We start from the raw sequence: 22572 nt of genomic DNA, 5'->3' as shown, positions 1-22572 counted from the left end.
TGGTGTTTGGATTAACATAACATTTTGTATAGCAGATGTAGAGGATCGAGGGGTCAATGTTCATGAGCATGTTGACATTGAGTCCAAACAAAATGATGTGGTCAAATAAGGTAAAAAGTGCCACAGTTATGTTATTTAAAATAATTAAATAATTGTAACAACTATAATAAATTATTTTTAATTTAACTCTTTTATTTGTTATTGTAGAGGACCCCCCTTTGCAATAGCATAGGAATTTGAGATCATCAAGAATAGACAACAAAACAACTGGTGAGGCTGGAATTGATTATGACACTGATGCTCCTCTTAGAGCTTACATAGAAAAAAGAAATAGAAAGAAAAGAAAGAAATGATTGTCATCTACATACCTTAATTGATAATGACTGAATTTTATGTCTCAATGAATTTAATTATGTGCTAATGAATGTTCATGAATTATGTGTTAATGCAAAATATTGATGAATGTTGCATGTTAACAAATCTAATGTGTTAATGAATGTTATCATGTGATATTGATTGAATGTTACATTTTATTAATGGTTGAAAGAATGAATGCATGTTAGATGTTAACGAGGAATATAGAGTGATGTTAGGGGGAGAGGGGTGGGGGCAAATGAACTTCCACCTTCACGTGTTTGGCCTTGTTTAGTAGAGAATATTAAACTATTCTCGAAACAAAGTGAAGCTCAATAAGATTCTAAATATTTCTCTATTTTGTCCTATGTTTAGACTGTTTCTCTATGCATTTAAGGCTTCATGCTTTGAACTATCATGAAGTTCTAAACTTTTAGCTTTTTTATTGCATCCTTGGATCTCAGCACTATCTTGGGACTATGTTATCACCAATGATACGATTGTCATAATTAACTAGGGAAACAATGAGTCCCTATGTTTCATTGGATCTAATACAACAATAGAAAGGAAATGAGAGTATAGATACTTGTGATGACACTTGAGAAAACCTTTGCGCGTCTACCCTGCATTATCATACAATCAACTTATGATTGATGCATGTGTACAAGTTCCTAAAATTTACAATACAATTTCCTCACTATCATGATTAGCCTCCCTTTTCTAGATGATGCCTAACTCAACAAGCGAGAGGGGAAAAAGATTGACCAGCATCCACCTCATGCCAATAGATTTTAGTTAGACAATGTCAGAATCAAAAGATCATAATTGAAGTCAATAGAAATAATTAAAATATTGCCTGTATATGATTTTTTAAAAACAATCAATTTTACCAATCTTATTTATAAATTATTCAAATAGGAGGACCTATGGAAAAGATTTATACTAACAAGATATCGAGTCATGGATATTCGTAACATAATAAAATACTAATTGACATGAATTTGTATTTAGTCTCATCCCATTTAGTTCATTGTATCGAAACATCAAATGCACACAAATAAATAGTTAGTTAATAATCAATTTTTTTATTCACATAATGAGTTAATAAAATGGGTTGTGACAAATAATATAGAATGCTCATGGAATGTGGAAAAGAAAAGAAAGCTTATGAATAATATAATCAGGGCCACAAATGTCATACTTAGTGTCTCGCCTCATTTTAACTAAGCCTAAATTGGCGAGTTCAATCTTCAGAAAAAATCACAAACCTTACTTTGATTTCCACTTTTTTGTATCATGGATTGTTTAAGCAGTATACAAATCTAGTCCTAATGTCATTATTGTTTTTTCTTGTGAAGATATATGGGCAGGTATGAAAATTGTGTGCTATTTTGATGGGAAAATTTATGAATGGGTGGGAATAAGTCGATAGCACAGTATTATGGGTAAGGTAAGTATTATTTCATGCTCAATTTTCCTTATCCAAGTAGAAATGTATACTATTTTTTAAAATTTCCAATCTAATTATATAGCTCTGGAAATAATGTATTCATAAGGAAAAATGTTTACCTATCTCATCTTTTAGAATTTTTGATTGTATCTATTTGATTATTTACAGCACAGGCTTTATCAAGTATTAAACATTTTTTCCTTCTCTAATTGAAATTATGAAGTATGGAATACTTTGAATGACTCTCAAATGCTTAGCAAATATTTAGCTATTCTTATTCGTACATAAGGATTTTTTGACTCTACTCAAGAAGTCATGAATTTTCTACATAATGCACATTCCCTAAACTTTGGTGTAAATGTACTGACATTAATAGCTGTCTCGTGCAAAATCTTCCTCATACAATCTATATTAGAATTTACCAGGGTGTGAGAAAATTTTATCTTGTTTATAATACTTAAGTATATATTTCTATTTTTCCCTATTTGGAAGACTTCCAATTGAAGCAATATGTCTCAAATATCTAGTTTCCATCTTTAGGGAACTTGCATTGGGTGTAGTATATATCTATCGGGGGTCATTTCTCTCTATAAGTTTGACTCCCAATGTTAGTGAACTCTTCTCATCATTACATTTTCAAGAGAATTAACATATGGGTAGCACACATGGACATGATACAAAATAACTAAAGTATGTCTATAAACTGACAATCAGTTTCATGTAATTCCCATGCTTGATAGTGCTCCATCTTAGATCAAGATTATTTATAGCATTGTAAAACATGGCCTAAAAGTTTAGGCACTTTAATGCTTAATGCAATTGAGTAAGCAGTTTTATTTTTTAGATTTTAAATTTTGAGCGATCTTAACAATTGTATCAAGGACATCTCAAGATGACCTCCATGGCTAGTGGAACACAAACAATGCCTCGATGCATGTTGGTAATATCTTTCATAGAGGACAGCTAAGGATTTGTTACTAGAGGGAGGAAACTTGCAGCCTTTCACTCTGTAGCAATTAATATGTGTATGCATGCAATACATTTACATAGTAGGCATCTTTCCTAGTAATTTTTTGTTCAAATCATTCAAGTAACATTAATTAAATAAAAAATGATGAGATCAATACGCACATCTTAGAAAATTATGATGCTACTTTACTAGCATTAATATCTAGAGATATTTTTGATCCAATTACATATATTGATGTATTCAATCTAATGCCACATCATTGCAATCTTTCTTCATAATATTTGCTTTCATTGAACCTTCCCAATTTTATTGGCTTTTGCTTCCATGGTTTCACTACTTCTATATTTGTATAATCAGTTTTGCTACATTATATTGTAGTGCACAAAATATATATTGCACATTCCTAGTCCACCATATCCGAAAAAGTGTGTGCATGTTCAAGAGATTGTTTCTATCATACTTTATCTTTATAAGAAAGCTTCTGAAAAGAGAAATGTAAGGAATCAATTTTAGCAAAATTGTCAGTACTCAATGATTTAAGCAACATAAGTATGACATATTAAGGCCTAATAAGGAGTGAGGCAAAGGGAGGAGACAAGGGAGGTGAAGCTTCTAGCTATGTCATTCTCAACTACCTCCAACATCAAACCAAATCAAGACTCTTAAACCCTATGTAACTTCATTTGGTCACATCTTATATTTGAGCAGGATGGTGTCGTATTGGTACTCCTTCCATTATTTCATGATATATTATTATCATGCCATCCAATCGGCTATAGGAAAAAGATGATTCCTGAACAATCAAATTAGCAATACGGTCGATCTGCATTGCATTTGGACACTTGGTTTGAGGTTCATCTCATCAATTCCCATTCATCACAAGATCTTTATCTAATTAGACCTCGATAGAAAACATTGAGATTTCTCGAGCCCCAAGCCCAAATCATCTAGGCTTCAATCTCCACATATCATAAAGCCTGTATATAGAGCTAAGCATTCTCAAACCATCCGAGAGCTGATGCAGTTGAAGCTTCTAGCTACAGGATGCCCAACTCTATATACAGGCTTTATGATATGTGGAGATTGAAGCTTGCACGATTTGGGCTTGGGGCTCGAGAAATCTCAATGTTTTCTATCGAGGTCTAATCAGATAAAGATCCTATGATGAATGGGAATCGATGAGATGAACCTCAAACCAAATCTCCAAATACAATGCAGATCGACCGTATTGCTAATTCAATTGTTCAGGAATCATCTTTGTCTTATAGCCAATTGGATAGCTTGATAATAATATATCATGAAATAATGGAAGGAGCACTAATAAGACACCATCTTGCTCAAATATAAGATGTGACCAAATGAAGTTATGTAGGGTTTAGTAGGTTTTATTTGGTTTGACGTAGTTGGAAGCTAGCAATTTTGTTTTGTTTTGTTTTACTTTGTATCCATCGCAATTATGACATCAGCCACAAGCATTGCAATGGGGTTACTGTAGCGATGATGCCAACTGGTGTTGCAATTGCTAGGGTGTCTATCACAATTGTGACATTAGTCACAAGCATTGTGATGAGGTTGATGTAGCAGTGATGCCAACTATTGTCACAATTGCCAGGGTGTCCGTCGCAATTGCGACGTTAGCCACAAGCATTGCAATGGGGTTGCTCTAGCAATGATGCCAACTGTCATCGCAATTGCCAAAGTGTTTATCGCAATTACGACATTAGTTACAAGCATTGCAATAGGGTTGATGTCACAAGAAAGTGGTTGCATAGCAATAGATAGGCGTCATAATTGTGATGGTATAGGATAGACATTGTAATTTGTGACTAAACAATAATGACATCTATTTCGTAATTGTGACACATAGCCATCACAAATCGATGCCAAATGTATTAGTGTCACATTTCTCCATCCGTAGAAACTTCTTTCCTTTCCTCTAAAGGGAAGTGATAGGATGTGCTATTCTAGAGAAGTTTTGGACAAATCTATGATAATAACCAGCTAGACCCATGAAACTATGAATCTCTAACATAGTAGTGGGTGCAGGACAATCTACTTTTTCTTGGATATTTGTGAGGTCTACAGAGATACCCTCATCTGATATGACGTTCCCTAAATACTATACCTCTAATTGAAAGAAATCACAGTTTGTCACATTGGAATAAAGTTGATTATCTCTCAAGCACTACAAAACCAAATGTAGATGTTCCTCATGTTCCTTCAAGGACTTAGAATATATTAGTATATCATCAAGGAACACAAGTGCAAATCTATCAAGATAGGTACATAACACTCCATTCATCAAGGTCATGAAAACTGATGGAGCATTCATTAGCCCAAAGGGTACCACTGTCAACTCATAATTCCCATAGTGAGTTCAGAAGGTGGTCTTATGAATGTTAGCTTCCTTGATGTGAACTTGATGGTATCCTAACTTAAGGTCGATGGAGAACACTGTAGCTTCGTTGATCTGATCAAATAAATCATCAATTCTTGGTAGAGGATACCTATTCTTTATTGTCGCCATGTTTAGCTATTTGTAATCAATGCAAAGGGGCAAAGAACCATCCTTCTTCTTCACAAAGAGCACTAGAGCTCCCCATGGTGATATACTAGGTTGGATACTACTCTTGGCCAAAAGTTCCTCTAGTTGTAGGTGCAACTCATTCAATTCTTGAGTGGTCATATGGTAAGGAGCTCTAGAGATAGGCTTCACTCTTGGAGTGAGCTCAATGCTAAAATTAATGTCTCTCTTTGGGGGTGTGCCCAAAATCTCACTCAAAAAGACATCCACATACTCTTGTAAAATAGGGTGATCTAGAGTCTTCCTCATAGGATCTTCTTCATCTATCTCATTTACTGTAATAGAAAATACCTAACATCCCTTATGAAAGCTCCACTTCAATTTCATAGTAGGAATTATTCGTAGAGATATAGGCCTCAGTATCCCCACAATATCTACATCCTTCCCTTGGTCATCCTAACACATAATAGTTTTCTTCCTGCAATCTATTCTAGCTCTATGAGAGCCAAGCCAATCCATACCTAAGACCACATTGTAGGAGCCAAGAGGAATAACTCGAAGGTCAACTGAAGTCTCAAACCCTCCTATGCTAAGCCCATGCTTATGAACTATAGAATATATGGAACCTTTAGTGCTTGAGGCTAGTTCCACTTGCCAACCATGATCTTGCTTAACTACTTCTAGCTTACACTTAACAACTAGAGATGGTGAAATAAAAGAATATGTGGTACCTAAATCAAACAATATGGAGAGAGGTGTACCTCAGATAGCTCCTATAGTCTCAACTATTATCCCCTAATGGTCTACTTGATGGTGATCCAACACCACAAATACTCAATGAGCTCTACTTACATCTCTGACTATAGGCTCAGATGCTGCTAGGTTAGGCCCAAAATATTGAGGTGCTCATTGTGGACAGTGAGCTACAATGTGACCAATCTATCCACATGAATAACATCATGTGCCTCTGCTAGATCCTCTCCCTATAGGTGGTGCATTCAATTTTTGGTGGCTATCTCTTCTAGCAAAACACTAGCTGCTTTGTGCAGGTTGAGCATGCTAAAATCATTTAATGCATCGAGCATTGTGGTTGTTCTTGAAGTTAGAACCACCACCACCACTCTGTGCCTAAGGGTAAGATCCCTTCTACTACTGTGACTTTTGCTAAGATTGATTCCCCTTAGGAAAATGAGGCTTCTTTTTTCCACTTGAGTTGTGGTTGTCCTTAGATCTCGCTACTGTAACTGCTCCCACAAAACCCCCTTGTCTAAGGTTGACACTTTGCTCTACAAGGATGGCTTGATGTACTGCATCTTTGAAGGTTTTAGGCTCAAATAATTTAATGCCCCCAACTAAAAAGTTGTTCAAGCCTCTGATGAAATGTTGTTCCAACTATGTTGGGTTGTTACTGAATCCCAAAAAGCGCATGAGCTCAAAGAACTTGTGCTCATACTCTATAACGGTCATACTGTATTGTCTCAAGTTATGGAACTCATTTGCTCTATGCTACTTCCATTCCTTTGGTAGGAATTTCTCACAAAATCTCTCTAATAATAACTCCCATGTGACATTGTTCATGGTTAAGCCCAACTTCTTCTCCTCAATTGTCCACCAAGTGGCCCCAAAGAACTCCAGGTTGGTAATAGAAAACCTTGCTTTGACATTACTATCAGAGTCTTGCATAGAAAAAATCTTGTCAAGGGCAATAAGCCACTGCTTAGCTACATAACTAGAACCTTGCCCATTAAAGGACTTGATCTTGGACCTTTGAAGGTCCTTCATCTAAGAAGATATAATGGATCTATATCGATCCCTCAAGGGGGTCCTAGACCTAGGTCTATGCTCATGTCTTGCCAAATGTGCTCTATCTTGATCATGAACAAGTGGTAGGGGATTAATGATGGTACACATCATTTTCCTTAGATCAACCTCCTTAGCATCAGCATGCTCCTCCCTATGGCTCTCTTCCTAATGCTCACTAACATGCTCTTCCCTATTCCCTTCGTGAATGGGGCTCTCATGGATAGACTCATGAACACTAATAACTCTGCCTCATCCAGGGCCTCTAATAGAAGATCTCATCCCAAATACCATCCTATAATAATATCCAAGATATAGAATACTATAACAACCATAATGCATAATACTAGAAAGCATATATATAAAAGAAACACATTTTGCAAATAGTAAAAATATCATTTTCAGTTTGAAGTCTAAGTGTTGAAGTATGAAAAATATACAACTAATAGTTTAAGTTCTATTTCAGTTCAACTAGTTCAACACTAATGGTGTTCCAATATACCCAGAGTTCCCAATGTAGAAACTCGGGTTCTGATACTAGATGTAATGCCCCACCAAGGGATCCAAAATAAATAACCTAAAGTTTTACTAAGTTTGGTAGCATTTTTTTTTAAACATGAAAGATAAACCATTCACATTAAACACACAGTAGCAGAAGCAATAACATACATTCAACTAAAAGCATACATAACAAGTTACATTCCTTAAGGATCCCATGACATTGAATCACATTTAAATCTAATCTAAAACTAAGTACATTAAATACCACATCCATATGAAAGAATAATGAAAATTCCAATGTCCATTTAATTTACATTTGTTCTAAATACCTCTTTGCAAATTAATTTGGAATGCTTATTCATCCACTATACCTATCACAGGGTATGAAAGGCTTAAAAGAATATAAATATGTAAAAATAGAAATGCATCATCCTCTTTGAATCCATGATACAAACAATAAAATAAATGAAATCATCTACCATACATAGTACATGGATACATCAAAATATATAACATCCATCATAAAATATAACCATCCATCATGATGATCCATGAACAGAATGAAGGTAAATGCCAACAAGGAATGCTCCAGCCATGGTGACTATGGACGAATCTCAATGGTTAGAGTGAAAAAGCACTACCACTTGAACACATGGAACCTAAATGGCCCATTCCCACCACACTAAGGAGATAGTCTCAAGTCCCAAAGAGGATATCAAATCACATAACACATACTCTCTAAGTCCAAGAATCCTAAAAGTATACTAACTCAAAGGTTCCAACACATAGATCAACATCTAGACCTAGAGGCACACAAGACACATATGAAACCTACTATGTAAGAAAGAGAATTTCATCGCAAAATCATGTTGGAAGTTACCCAAGAAATCCCCTAGGAATCTCGGGTCCCTAGTGATCCTTGCGGCCACTAGTATCCTCTTATACTGATGAGGCATACTATGGAATGCAAGGTTGTAACCAAGCATTCTCTCTACTCCCATCCTAGTCTATACTAGCACTTGAGGCATGGGTGAGAACATAAAATTATCTTGTTAGGTTCATTTAAGTTAGTATTTAGATGAAATGGTTTCACTTATTAAACAACTTACATTGGGTTTACACTAGCAGCCTCTTAGGGCCCCAACCCCCATTTCAAGCCACTTCCTAACACTACACATAGATAACCTACCATAGGCTGATGAAATCACAAATCAAAGAATTGTAATAAAATCACCTCAGCCCTATATGAGCGACTAAAAAGCATCGAAAGATAATCCACAATATCCATCGGTTCCCAACAAGCAATCGAAAAGCATCCCCAAATAATACTGATTGAAGACTCCACAATGGTCAAGTTAAGCATGTCACAACATGACAGCATCAAGAACAAACCACTCAAAACACCTTAGTCTTCTCGAGCTACTGGAGAGAAAATCAAGTATACTAATTGATGACTCAAAATGGTTCAGTTAGGTATCTCATAAACATACACCTTAGCTTCACACAAGAACACTAGGAAACAATAACGATCAATAATCCACACACATCATAGAGCATATCATCACATCACCATGGTTGGGTTTAGAAAGATTGAGAAGAAATCATCACAACATCCCAATTGCATAACCCGCAAGCCTTTGGTAGACATCCTATAATTGGTCAACAATCTAGTCAACCCCAAAACCCCAAATTATAGATTGCATAAAGAAAACAAGATACAAATAAATGTTTTGGTTTACTTTTACATTCACATGTTTGAGCCAAATATGAGTTTTCAATTTCATTTCAAAGTTTTTATCAAGTAAGATATATTCTCCATTTGACTTATAATAAACCCAAGTATTAGTTAAAGTACAACAAAGATTTACCCACACAATTCAAATATAAATTATCAAAATTTACTATGGGTAAACATCCTATTTGTTTTAAATTTGCTAACGTAAGATTCTTGTTGAATCATTGTTCTAATGAAGTCAAATTAATCATCTTAAAAGATTTCCTATTTTTCTAATTAATACTCATATTAATTAAATCATATTATATTTTAAATAAACTAATGTCTATTTAGAAATATTTAATTAATATTTATTAAATTTATTTTAAATAAATTAACAACTATATTCAATATTATTAATTAAATTAAAAAATTTAATAAATTTATCAAAAATCATTCATTTATTTATTATAAATTAGAATGTTTAATAAAATTTAATTAATAAAATTAATATTAACAATTTATAATAATTAATATTTAAAACTATAAAAAAAAATTATTTTGAATAACTTTAAAACTTTTTAAAAATATATATAATAAAGGCCTACGGCCTTTGACCACAGTACCCTGCTATCACAGGGCCTGCGCCGATAGGTACAAAGTACCTATCATCGCAGTACCTGTGATGCAAGTACAGAGTCAAAGCCACAGCAGGGGGTGAGGTACAGGATAATTCCCTCCCACCCAATAAATATATTTAAAACATTTTATTTTTAATAAAGTGTTTTCAACAAAATGAATTCCATAATATAAATTTTAATTATTATATTTTTTTAAAACAAAATCTCCAACTCTAGTCTAATAGGGAAAGATAAACGTCTTATCAAATAAATGTTTTTTTTCCTATGAAATGAATTTAATCCCCATTTGTAAATAAAATATTTCAAAGCACAAATTTATTTTAATATGTGTATATATATATATATATATATATATATATATATATATATAAATCCTAGAATTAATTTGACAGAATACCCATTCATCAAATTATTCCTCTAAGTAGATTTTTCTATTTAAATTCAAACCCTACCAATAAATTTCTCATTACTATAATCTACTAAACAGGATTAAATAGATGCTTTGATTTCTTAATAACTAGATGATCAATTATCCATATTAAGAATGCTTATTATTGAAAACATTCATCACAAGAATTCTATAGAAAACACTCAATAGGCACGATGAAGATAGGAAGGAAAAGAGTGTTTTAAGATATGCGAATTCATAAGCATATACTTGAACACTAATGCTAATTGCAACGCCCTAGAAACTATAGAGAAGAATCTCTCCTTTCAAAACCTCCTCTTGGCTGAAAATCCCTCCCTTCTCCAAAAATTTGCAGTCCCTTGAAAATGAATCCCCAAATTGTGATAAGGAGTTCTCTTCCTAAAGTTAGGGCACTAATTGTGCATTCACCCCAAAGAACTCTTTGCTCACAACCTTTTAACTCTTTATTAACTTTTATTTGTCTTTCTTTTATCTTTTCCATGCACATACAATAATTAATTAAATTACTTTATTTAGTTTTTACTTGACCCCTTTAACTTAATTTATTTAATTTAGTCTCATGCATGTATCATGCATTCATGAAACTCTTAATAAATTAATTCTTTTTCCCACTTCTAAATTTATTTTTTAGCATTAATTTTCATAGCCATCTATTAATTTAAATAATAATATTATTTAGCATTTATTTAAAAATGCACTCTAAATATGTTATTATTAAATTAACTAAACATTATCACATTCCAAATTTAACCTTATAAATTTATCCTCAATTTTAATTCTTTTTATTTAATTAATTTCTCAATTAATTAAATAAAATATCAACATATCATATAAATTTTCCATTAAATTAAATCATTAATTAAGTCTTTTAATTAGACTTAATTAACAGAAAATTCACCAAAAACTCATAAAGTAAAATATGAAACCCATCATAATAATACACATACAAAATCAAACTAAGGGGTTAAAATCATGAATTAACATCATTCGACGCATTTAGAAGGTACATGACTCAACTACTTATCCTAATTGTCAATTAGGACAAATGGCTCAAAGGTTCACGATTTGGACTTAAGAATTTATCTCCCCTCTCTTACCATTGAGATAATGTGATAGGGTATGCTCGTCCTAGAAATTTAGGGAAGTCGATACCCAATACCTACAACTTGCATAAAATCCATGCATGTACATGCACAATATATACTAAGCTAAACAGGCAATGGCAAGAAGTGGTGCATCGTGTAGATCCCGACTAGCAGGTGACTTCAACTCCCTTCCTTAACCACATCATAAATGCCATACATAAAGAAAAAAAACATGCACACCATACACATGTAGTATGGGGTAAGTATCTATAAGAAAACCCATATGATAATCCATCTAACTAAATATCATCAATAATTTAACAGCATTGTAATAATTATCATGCACACATGAAGTATATAGTACCAAGTAATCTCATCATATATCAACTAAGTCTAAAACAATATCTAATAATCTCAAGATAATGATACTAATCATCAAATATAAAATTGGCCTAAAAGAGTTTGGCACTAATAGCAAAAATATAAACTAGGAAAAATGTAGACTAGGGGTAGGCACTACAAATGATAAATGGATCATTGATAGTGGATGTTCATGTCACATGACAAGAGATATAAGTAAGTTTGTTACCTTAAACTATTATGATGGAAATAGTGTCAGATTTTTTAATGATGCTCCATGTATGATAAAAGCAAAGGGTTCCATTAAACTCATAGAAAAGATCTCAGGTGACAATGCTTACTATGTTGAATGATTAAATTATAATTTATTGAGTGTGTTACAAATAAGCAATTTTTGATGCAAAGTTGAATTTGGAAACAAGACTATCAAGATAGATGACACAAATGGGAAATTGATAGGAAAAGGAGATCAAACTAGAATCAATCTATTTTACCTTGATATAGAGGATGCTACCTTTCTTTCGATAAAATTTGATGATGTGTGGCTATGGCATAAAAGGTTATGTCATGTTAACTTGATTAGTATGAGTAACATGATGAAAGTTAAAGGATTTCACAAGTTAAAAAAGCCTGATAATGTGATATGCAAACAATGTCAGCTAGGTAAAATGACTAAGTCAAGCTTCAAGAGAAAAACTTATGTACCTCTAAAGAGATACAAGAGATTGTTCATACTGACTTGTGTAAACCAATAGAAGTACAAAGCTACAAGCAAGACAAGTACATAATATTATTTGTAGATGATTATTTTAGGATGACAATGGCCATGTTTCTAAAACAAAAATCAAATTCGTTTCAAATGTTTAAATGATTCTTGGAAAGAGTTAAAAAAGAAATAGGTAAAATCTTGAAATTTTTCAGATCAAATGGAGGAGGAGAATTCACATCAAATGATTTTGAAATGCTTTGTAATGATAGAGAAATCAAAAGATAGACATATGCACCTAAGACCCCTCCATAAAATGGAATTGCTAAAAGAAGAAATAGGTCAATAATGGACTATGCTAGGACACTTATGATGGAGAAGAATGTTACTCTGAAATACTAGAGAGAAGCTATAAGCGCAACTATCTATACCCTAAACTGAGTACAAATCAAGAAAGGTACTCATTCAACACCTTTTGAATTATGGAATGGATACTCACCCAATGTAAAATACTTTAAGTTATTTGGGAGAGAATATTACATTCTGAAAGATGTTAGAAATGGTAAGCTTGATGTAAAAAGTGATGAAGGTATATTTCCTGGCTACTTCACAAGAAGTAAAGCATACAAGTGTTTAAATACTAAGACTAATAAAATTGTGGAAAGTGCAAATGTAATTTTTGATGAATACACAGAAGTTCATGATGCTGAACCCATCAAAAATCCAAAAGAATACAAATCATTTGTATACTTCTATGAAGGAATTCCTATTGAAGAAGAAACTACAAATCAAGTTAGAAATGAACAGAAAGCATCAGTAACTACCAAGTCATAGCCTGTGAATGTTGAATTGAATTCAGGAACCAAGATACTTTCAGGTACTGAGTTACAAAAAGAAGGAACTACACATTTGTCTCCTGAGGTTAGTGTACATGAAAGAGATGCTAAGATACCTAATAGAGATATACATAGTGACTTTGAAGCTAAAAGACAAAATGAAGAAACAAGAGCCTAGCCAAGAGTGTCCAAATATGTTAGAAGACACCATCTTCCTGATCAAATCATTGGAAACAAAGATGCTATACCAATGACAAGAAATAGATTGAGGAGTGAATCATGTTTACTAAGAAATAAAAAACCCATGACAGTAAAAGATGCATTGGAAGATAATGATTGGTGCAAAGCCATGGAAGAGGAAATTGAGCAGATAGAGAAAAAAAAACTCAGAGTCTAGTTCCAAGACTAGAAGACAAAATTGTGATTTGCACCAAGTGGGTATTTAGAAATAAGTAAGATAAAAATGGTGAAATCACAAGGAAAAAAAAAAGATTGGCTTGCAAAGGATATGCACAAGAGGAAGGAATTTACTATGGGGAGATATTTTCTCCTATTGCAAGATTGGAAGGAGTAAGAACTCTACTTGCATATGCTACATGCAAAGGATTCAAAGTTAATCATATGGTTGTTAAGTCTATATTTTTGAATGGCATACTAGAAGAAGAAATTTACATAGAACAACCAAAAGGATTTGTTAATGACAACAACAAGGATATGGTATGTAAACTACACAAAACTCTTTATGGTTTGAAACAAGTATCAAGAGCATGGTATGAAGGACTTCATAAGTATCTTGTGAAGATTGGATTTGAAAGAACTGATGATAACAAAAATATGTACATAAAGATAGAAAAAGGTAAAGGTATTCTATTATTTAAAATCTTTGTAGATGATATAATATTTGGGGGACAAGATTCTTTATGCAAGGATTTTGCTAATCAGATGAAACTTGAATTTGAAATATCAATGCTTGGGAGATCAAATTCTTTGTAGGACTACAAGTATATCAACTAAAGTATGGTATATTTATCACTCAATCAAAGTATATCAAGGAAATATTAAAAGAAATTGGGCTAGAAGATTCAAAACTAGTAAGTACCCCTTATGATAATAGCACACAAACTATCAAAGAATGATGATTCTGCTGAGGTGAATCAAACACTATATAGGTCAATGATTGGTAAGCTAAAATATATTTTACATAGTAGACCTGATATTGCATTATCTATTGGGATAGTTGTAATATTCTCTACAAATCCTAGAGAATATCATTTAATGGTGGTAAAAAGAATAATGAGTTACTTGAAAGGAATAGAAGAGTTTGGCCTATACTACAAGAAGAATGAAAAGTTTGATTTGAGAGCCTACACTGATGTTGATTGGGCTGGTAACATAGATGAAAGAAAGAACACCAATTGAAGACCACTTTTATTAGAAAAGAGATTAATTGCATGGACTAGCAAGGAACAAAGTTGTACCTCACAATCTATAGTTGAAGCTAAATATATTGTTGCTGCTACAAACTACACAAACATTGTATGGATCAAACAGCTACATAAGGGAATGAGAGAAGAAATAATTGACCGAGTGATACTTTATTATGATGACACTAATACCATCAATATATCAAAGAATCTAGTGATGCACACTAAGATAAAGCACATTGCAATCAAGTATCATGACTTAAGAGAGCTAGTTCAAGACAAAGAAGTGAAGAGTATGTCAACTCAAAGGAACAAATTACTAATATCTTAAAAAAACCATTACCTAAGGATGCACATGAATATCTAAGAGGTAAGTTAGGGGTGATACCCCTATCAAATTTTATCTAAGTAACATGAGGACTACACTACATCAAAACAAGTTTATTGCCAAATGTCACAAATTGATGCAGAGGATCTTACTTTAGGTACTACCTTAAGTAATCAAAATATTGAAATTCCAAAATAGTCACAAAAAAGGTCATAGAGGGAGAAATTGAAGATACTACAAAATTCTATATCTACATTTTGAGATGAAAAGATGATATGACTTTGGCATTGTTGTCAAAGAGAGAGAAAGAGCATTAAATTGATCATCTAGGGGAGGGGGGGGGGGGGGGGGGGGGGTGGTGAATCAGAAGTATAAAGCTTAACCAATAAAACTTTTAACTTAAAACAACACATGCATGTAACATATCAAAATAACATGAAAGTAAAGGCATACATGGAAATAGATGACATGATATTTGATCACCTAGAAAATCTTTCAAAATGAGAAGGTAAAATTGGGGTTGGGATGACATCCACAACTTATCACTACAACAATAATGTAACTGGTTAAGGTTACAATGTTTGGCCATCAACAATGGTTTGCCCTATGAGAGGCCTACCCTATTAAAGGCTCTAACACCCTATTAAAGGTGTACCTATTTAAAGGATTTACAAAAAATTCACTTGGAATGTCACCCTATTAAAGGATTTATATAATGGCTATTAAACCAACCTAACTCCGTAGGATTTTCATTTTTCTAATACAATTGTTATAGAGTATAGTAGAATGTGATGACCTGATTACTTACAATCTTCAGTTGCTAATTTAAGATCACTATTCAATCAAATCTAATAAAATCCTCTTTGATTTGATGCGATGCTATTTGAAATGTTAATACTCTATTCTGCCCAGCTAATCTTGCAATTCCTATGTTTTACTAAGTCATCCTGAATGTTCTCTCAAAATTTCTATTCTTTTCTCTCTTACACTCTGTCATCTCTCTATTCTACTACTAAATTATGGGGCTTTTTCCTCAAAAAAGTTTCATGACTAAGGGTTAGGTATGGATCTAGGACTGAGATTCATCCTTTTTGCCTCATTTGAATTCTAATTATTCAATTAGTTACATGAAGATTACATAGGAAATCAAAATAGATTCAATTTTATCTCTAAGATTCAAGATCTATCCATTAGGTGTCATGCAACATGATTTACATCTAGGTTTGTGAATGCACAAACTCATATGTTGATTGTATGTTACTTGATACTTGATAAATCTATTTCTCGAAACATATAGAAATTCTGTCTTGCTCAATACCTGTTGTTTACTCGATACATACACTTCCTCAGATCTATCTATTTGCTTGACATCTAAATGAATCGACACCTACTATCTTTCCTTACTTGGCACCTATTACAACTCGACACTTGTAAATATATTATACTTAGCATATATTTTTGGCTTAGCATGAACTTAGCAAATAGCTTAGGTGTGTTGACACTCAATTGTCAAAACCATTATGACATCAACAATCTCATCCTTTGACATGAGTGTCAAAAAAACTTAACCGTACATAATGTATCTAACTCCCATAGGTAAAATACTGGATTTGTCTCATGCTGATTCTAATACACTTTATTTGTGCCTTTCTTTTCATTCTTCCTTTATCTGGTCTATTCTAACTCCCCCTTTCACACATCTTCCCTTACAGTTGTAGTTTCCTTTTGGCTGTTTCTCCCTTTTTAGTTTCTTCCAGTTTATTTTCTCATTTTCTCCCCCTTTGTTTACTCTCCCCCTTTTTGACACTTATGTTAAAGGGTCTATACTCTAACTAAGTATTTTTCCAAAAAATATCTATTTACGTTGATAACTATCCTCAGAGTAGCATCCTAGTTTTGTAGTGCAACTTCTCATGATTTAATTTGCATGCTTGTCTCTATTGCAAGGTGAACTAAGCCATTTAATTTAGAAAGGTTGGGATATTTCTTTAATATATTTTCTACATAGGCTAGTTCTATTTGCAAAATTTCCATGTGTGGGGTTATAGTAGATTAGATTTGGACTAATTTGGCCTTTGTGTTTGTCTAATCGAATGTTAACACAACTAATTCCTTCTGAGTGTGAAACATTGTGTGAAAATGCTTCTCACTTTGAGTTGGATCTCTTGGTAGTTGCATACCAGATATCTTCAAATCTCTTTCCAAGCTCATAATTCTCTGGCTAGTTTCCTATGTGAAGATGGAAGGATTACATAGTTTTGTGTACAATGAAAAGATGTTCTCCAGTACTTCCTTCACTTTTTCAATTTTCTTGGTTAGTTCAACCTATGAAAGTGCAATTTCAATAGATATTTTTTTGATTTACCTTCACCTAAAATTTCCTTTTTGACCATTCTAGAAGTTTGGCATTGGTATCAAGGTCTTCATTTTGCACCTGGTCCACTATATTGGAAAGTTTCTCCATAATGGACTTTGTTTCATCAAGTTTCTTCAAGCTAAAAGCATCTAGAAAGATGTCCTTCATTTCATGTAGACCTTGCTTTTTCTTATACTCATTTCTAAATATCTCTTACTTCTTTTTCCTCTCTAATGCATCTTGTATTATGTTGATCTTTTCAAGAGTAATATTTTCATAGTCATATTTGGGAATGACTATGTCTTCATCTAATGTAAGGTCTCCATAGTAAAGTACCCTTTCTACTCTTGTTGACCTTGAGCCTGGTGCATATATTTGCAGTGGCATGGCATCAGTGCCCAACTTCTAAAGCATTGTAGGAGTCCCTATTGTGGGAAAATTGACCAAAGTTTGTATTGCCTCTTACTCCTTTTCTTTAGGACTTTCCTGGTCCTCTCCAAATCTATCCTTGTCAATCAAAATGATTTGTGGAGGTGCACCTTGGTCTTGTGTTGTAAAAATAGATGTATCTATTTGATTTGTTTTCTCTTTTGCAGGATCCTCTTCTTCTATACTTTGTGTCTTATGTTCAATCATCAAGACTTGTACTATGGAGTCAACCTTGGTGGATGTATCTACTGCTATTTTCACTATTCATTGTCCACTTGTAGCTATAAGGATTTTAGAAGGTGGTTCTTGTGTATTCACCTTGTCCTTGGTTATATCAACTACAACTTTCTACAACTCATCTACACTAGCCATACAAGATAATTGCACAATTGTGCTTGTATAGTAATTTGATCAAGGATCTTCTTTGTTGGAAAATGAAGATGGGGTAACTGAGAGGGGAGGGGTGAATCAGTTACCACAAAAAAAAATTCAACAGTCCCAAAGATGCCTTAAACTTAGTTGCCGTTGCTACTCGGTAAACACATAAATTACTGCTTAAAACTTGATAGATGTTTAGTCAATTTATTAAGCATTTATTGAAATAAACGACCATGCAAAAGAAAGTAATCATGAACACAGTAGACACCAGATTTACGTGGAAACCCAATATGGGATAAACCACCAGCAACTAGTCACCAATTTTTACTCTTCTGAAGTGAGCCCTGTTAGGAGCCAACCCTGCTAAAGGTTACAAAACACACTATTAGGTGTGACCCTATTAGAGGATTTAATCACCTTGTTAGGAGTGGCCTTGTAAGAGGTCTTTAGAACAATTCAACTGAATTGCCACCCTGTTAAAGGATTTATGGAATGGCTATTAAACCAACTCTGTTAGGAGATTTTGGAATCACTGTTACAATGGTTAGAAAGAAACAATGAATGATCTGAAAATACATGCAACTTATCTTGCTGAATACAGATCTCAGTTTAGCTCCACAAGATCCTTACTGATTAAATATATCTTTGCAGCTCCAAGATTTCCTTCTGCTCAACTCTTCTTAGGCACACACAAGTCTCTTCCTTGCACTTCCTTGCACTATCTATATACACTCTTTTTCCCACACTTTTCCGCATCTTGAGCACCTCTTTATATACTATACACAATACCAGGTCAGCCCAACCAACTTGACAAAACATATTCCAAAGTCAGCTTGAACTAACAATCAAAACAAAATTCTTCACTGGCCGACGTTGTTCGGTCAATGCAGAACAACAAAAAAAAAAACTGCTTCCTGTGTTAACCGGCAGAACTCGGTAAAAACTACAATTATCGAGGAATTCGATAAACCTGCCACTTCCTTTGGAAACCGACTAGACTTGGTAAAAGCTGTCTTCGACTACCGAGTGAGATCGGTGAAAACTAAGCTTTCCTTAGCTTACCGTGCGAACTCGGTTAACACTAACCATCCACTACAAAATCCTTTGATACCCAAGTGATCTCGGTAAGAACTAAACTTTTCTTAGCTTACCATGCAAACTCGGTTAACACTAACTCACCGTGTGACATACAGGAACGCTCGGTATACACTACAAAAGGCTTTACTGACCGAATGAGCTCGGTAGACTCTGTAAACTGTTTTCCTGACCGACAGAACTCGACAGACTCTGTCTAAGAACTGATATGGCATTTTGTGTAACATCAAAGACAATACACAATTACTTAATTGTATCCAACAATCTCCCTCTTTGGCATTGATGGCAACACAACATGTCATAGCAGAAATGAAATTTGAAAGCAAGTCTACAACAACACAACACAATTAACAATTCTCCCTGTAAGATAGAGAACTCTCCCTCTTACAGTAATCTCCCTCTGTGAAGGAATTACATAATCAAATTTCGGAAAGATATGACAGTAAAACTCTCCCTCTTTGACAACACATGCCAAAGACAATCCAATTTCAATGAATTTCATTGTACCTTTAGTACTGATTCATATGCAATATTTCCTTGATTTGCTGCATCAACTGATGATTGTTCAATTTTGTAAGAGCTGATGCATCACTAAAACTTATTTTTAGTGAACTTTAGATAGGGGAATGACCCCTAACTTACCTCTAAGATACAAAAATGCATCCTTAGGTAAAGGCTTTTTGAATATGTCAGCAATCTGTTCCTTTGTATGGACATATTCCAATCTGATTTCCTTGCCCTGCACCAATTCTCTGACAAAGTGATACTTGATTGCAATGTGCTTAGTCTTAGAATGCATTGCTAGATTCTTAGATATGTTGATTGCACTTGTATTATCACAAAACATGACAATTGGTTCCTTGATTTCCATCTTCATGCCTTGTAGCAATTGCTTGAACCAAACAATATTAGAACAGTTTACTGCTGCATCAACATACTCTGCCTCTGCTGTTGATTGAGATGTACAATTTTGCTTTTTGCTTGTCCAAGAAACCAACCTCTTTCCAAGAAAGAATGCACCCCCGCTTGTGCTTTTTCTGTTGTCAAGGTTTCCTGCCCAATCAGCATCAGTAAACACTTTTAAGTTTAGGTTTCCTCCAAATTTATACCATAATCCATAATCTTCAGTTCCTTTCAGATATCTCATTATCCTCTTGATTGCCATCATGTGATTTTCTCTTGGTTTGGCTGAAAATCTTGCCACAATTCCAACTGCAAGAGCAATATCTGGCCTAGTATGAACTACACATTGTAACTTTCTAATCATAGATCTGTACAATGTCTGATCTATTTCCTTTGAATCATCTTCTTTGATAAGTTTTAGTCCAGTACACATGGGAGTTCCAACTGGTTTACAGTCTTCCATACCAAACTTTTTCAATATCTCTTTGATGTATTTTTCTTGAGTGATGTAGATCCCATTCTTGTTCTGCTAAATTTGAAGTCCAACAAAGAATTTGATTTCACTGAACATTGACATTTCAAATTCCTTGCTCATTTGTTCTAAAAATTCTTTGCAAAGATTATCATTCCCTATGAAAATAGTATCATCTACAAATATTTCTGCCAGGACAATCTTATTTTCTGGTCCTTCCTTGATATACAAACTACTGTTATCATTCTTTCTTTGAAATCCAATTTGAATAAGATAGCTATGCAATCTTTCATACCATGCTCTAGGGGCTTATTTCAGACCATACAGTGCCTTGTGCAATTTGCAAACCATGTTCTTTTTATCCGGATCTATAAAACCTTCAGGTTGTTCAATGTAGACCTCTTCATCCAGTATACCATTTAGAAATGCTGACTTGACATCCATCTGATAAACTTTAAATCCTTTGTAAGTAGCATATGCTAATAAGGTTCTAAAACCTTCCAATCTAGCAACAGGAGCAAAAGTTTCTCCATAATCTATGCCTTCCTCTTGAGAATATCCTTTGCACACTAATCTAGCTTTGTTTCTTGATACTTTACCATTTTCATCCAATTTATTTTTTAAAACCCACTTTGTACCGATTACATTTTTTTCTTTAGGCCTGGGTACAAGAGTCCATGTCTTGTTTTTCTCTATCTGCTCTATTTCTTCATTCATTGCTTCAATCCAATTATCATTTTCTAATGCATCTTTGACAGTTCTAGGTTCAAAATCAGCAAGTAAACAAGTATCTTTCAACTTACTTCTTGTGATGGTTCCTTCGGATTTATTTCTAATGATTTGATCTGCTGAATGATGTCTCCTGACATACTTGGCTAGAACAAGTTCTTTTCCTTTTGGATGAATCTTGTCGTTATCTTCTTGCATTTCTCCTTCATGCTCGGTTTGGTCTAGCTCAGTATCAACTGGCTCGGTATGCACATGCTCGGTTACCTCTGGCTTGGTAATCTCTAACTCGGTATTCTCTGACTCGGTAGACGTTGGCTCGGTAGATGTTGGCTCGGTAGATGTTTCCTGCAACTCGGTTAGTGATGACTCGGTAGAAGAAGGTTTTTGATTCTCAGATGCAGTTGATATTATATCCGGTTCACTGAAGATGAATCTTTTGTAATCTTCTGGTTCTCTTCTGCTTTCTTTTTCAGTCTTTTCTGCAAACTCATCAACTTTCACATGTATACTTTCTATGACTTTGTGAGTAGATAAGTTCAAGCATCTATATGCTTTACTCTCTCATGAGTATCCAAGAAATATACCTTCATCACCTCTTACATAAAATTTACCTTTTCTAGATTCTTTCAAGATATAACATTTGCTTCCAAATACTTTCAGATAACTTACATTGGGTTTATAGCCATACCATAATTCATAGGGAGTTTTGAATGAGTCTTTTTTCAACTGTACTCGGTTTAAGGTATGAACTTCTGTACTGATAGCCTCCTTCCAGTATTTGATAGCAACATTCTTTTCTATCATCAAGGTTCTTGCACAATCCATGATGGATCTGTTCCTTCTTTCAGCTATGCCATTTTGTTCAGGAGTACCTGGTGCTGAAACCTGTCTTTTGATTCCTGTTTCAATACAAAAGTTATTAAATTCATGTGAAATAAATTCACCACCTCTGTTTGACCTTAGGCATTTCAATCTTTTCCCTGTTTCTTTTTCTACTCTTGCCAAATACCATTTGAACTTTTCAAATGCTTCTGATTTGTTTCTTAGGTATATGACGGTCATCATTCTTGAATAATCATCAACAAAA

Source organism: Cupressus sempervirens, chromosome 3, assembly GCF_028749045.1.
Source record: "Cupressus sempervirens isolate cs-2001-9-10 chromosome 3, ASM2874904v1, whole genome shotgun sequence".
NCBI classification, from domain to species: Eukaryota; Viridiplantae; Streptophyta; class Pinopsida; order Cupressales; family Cupressaceae; genus Cupressus; species Cupressus sempervirens.
This window is presented reverse-complemented; position numbering follows the sequence as displayed.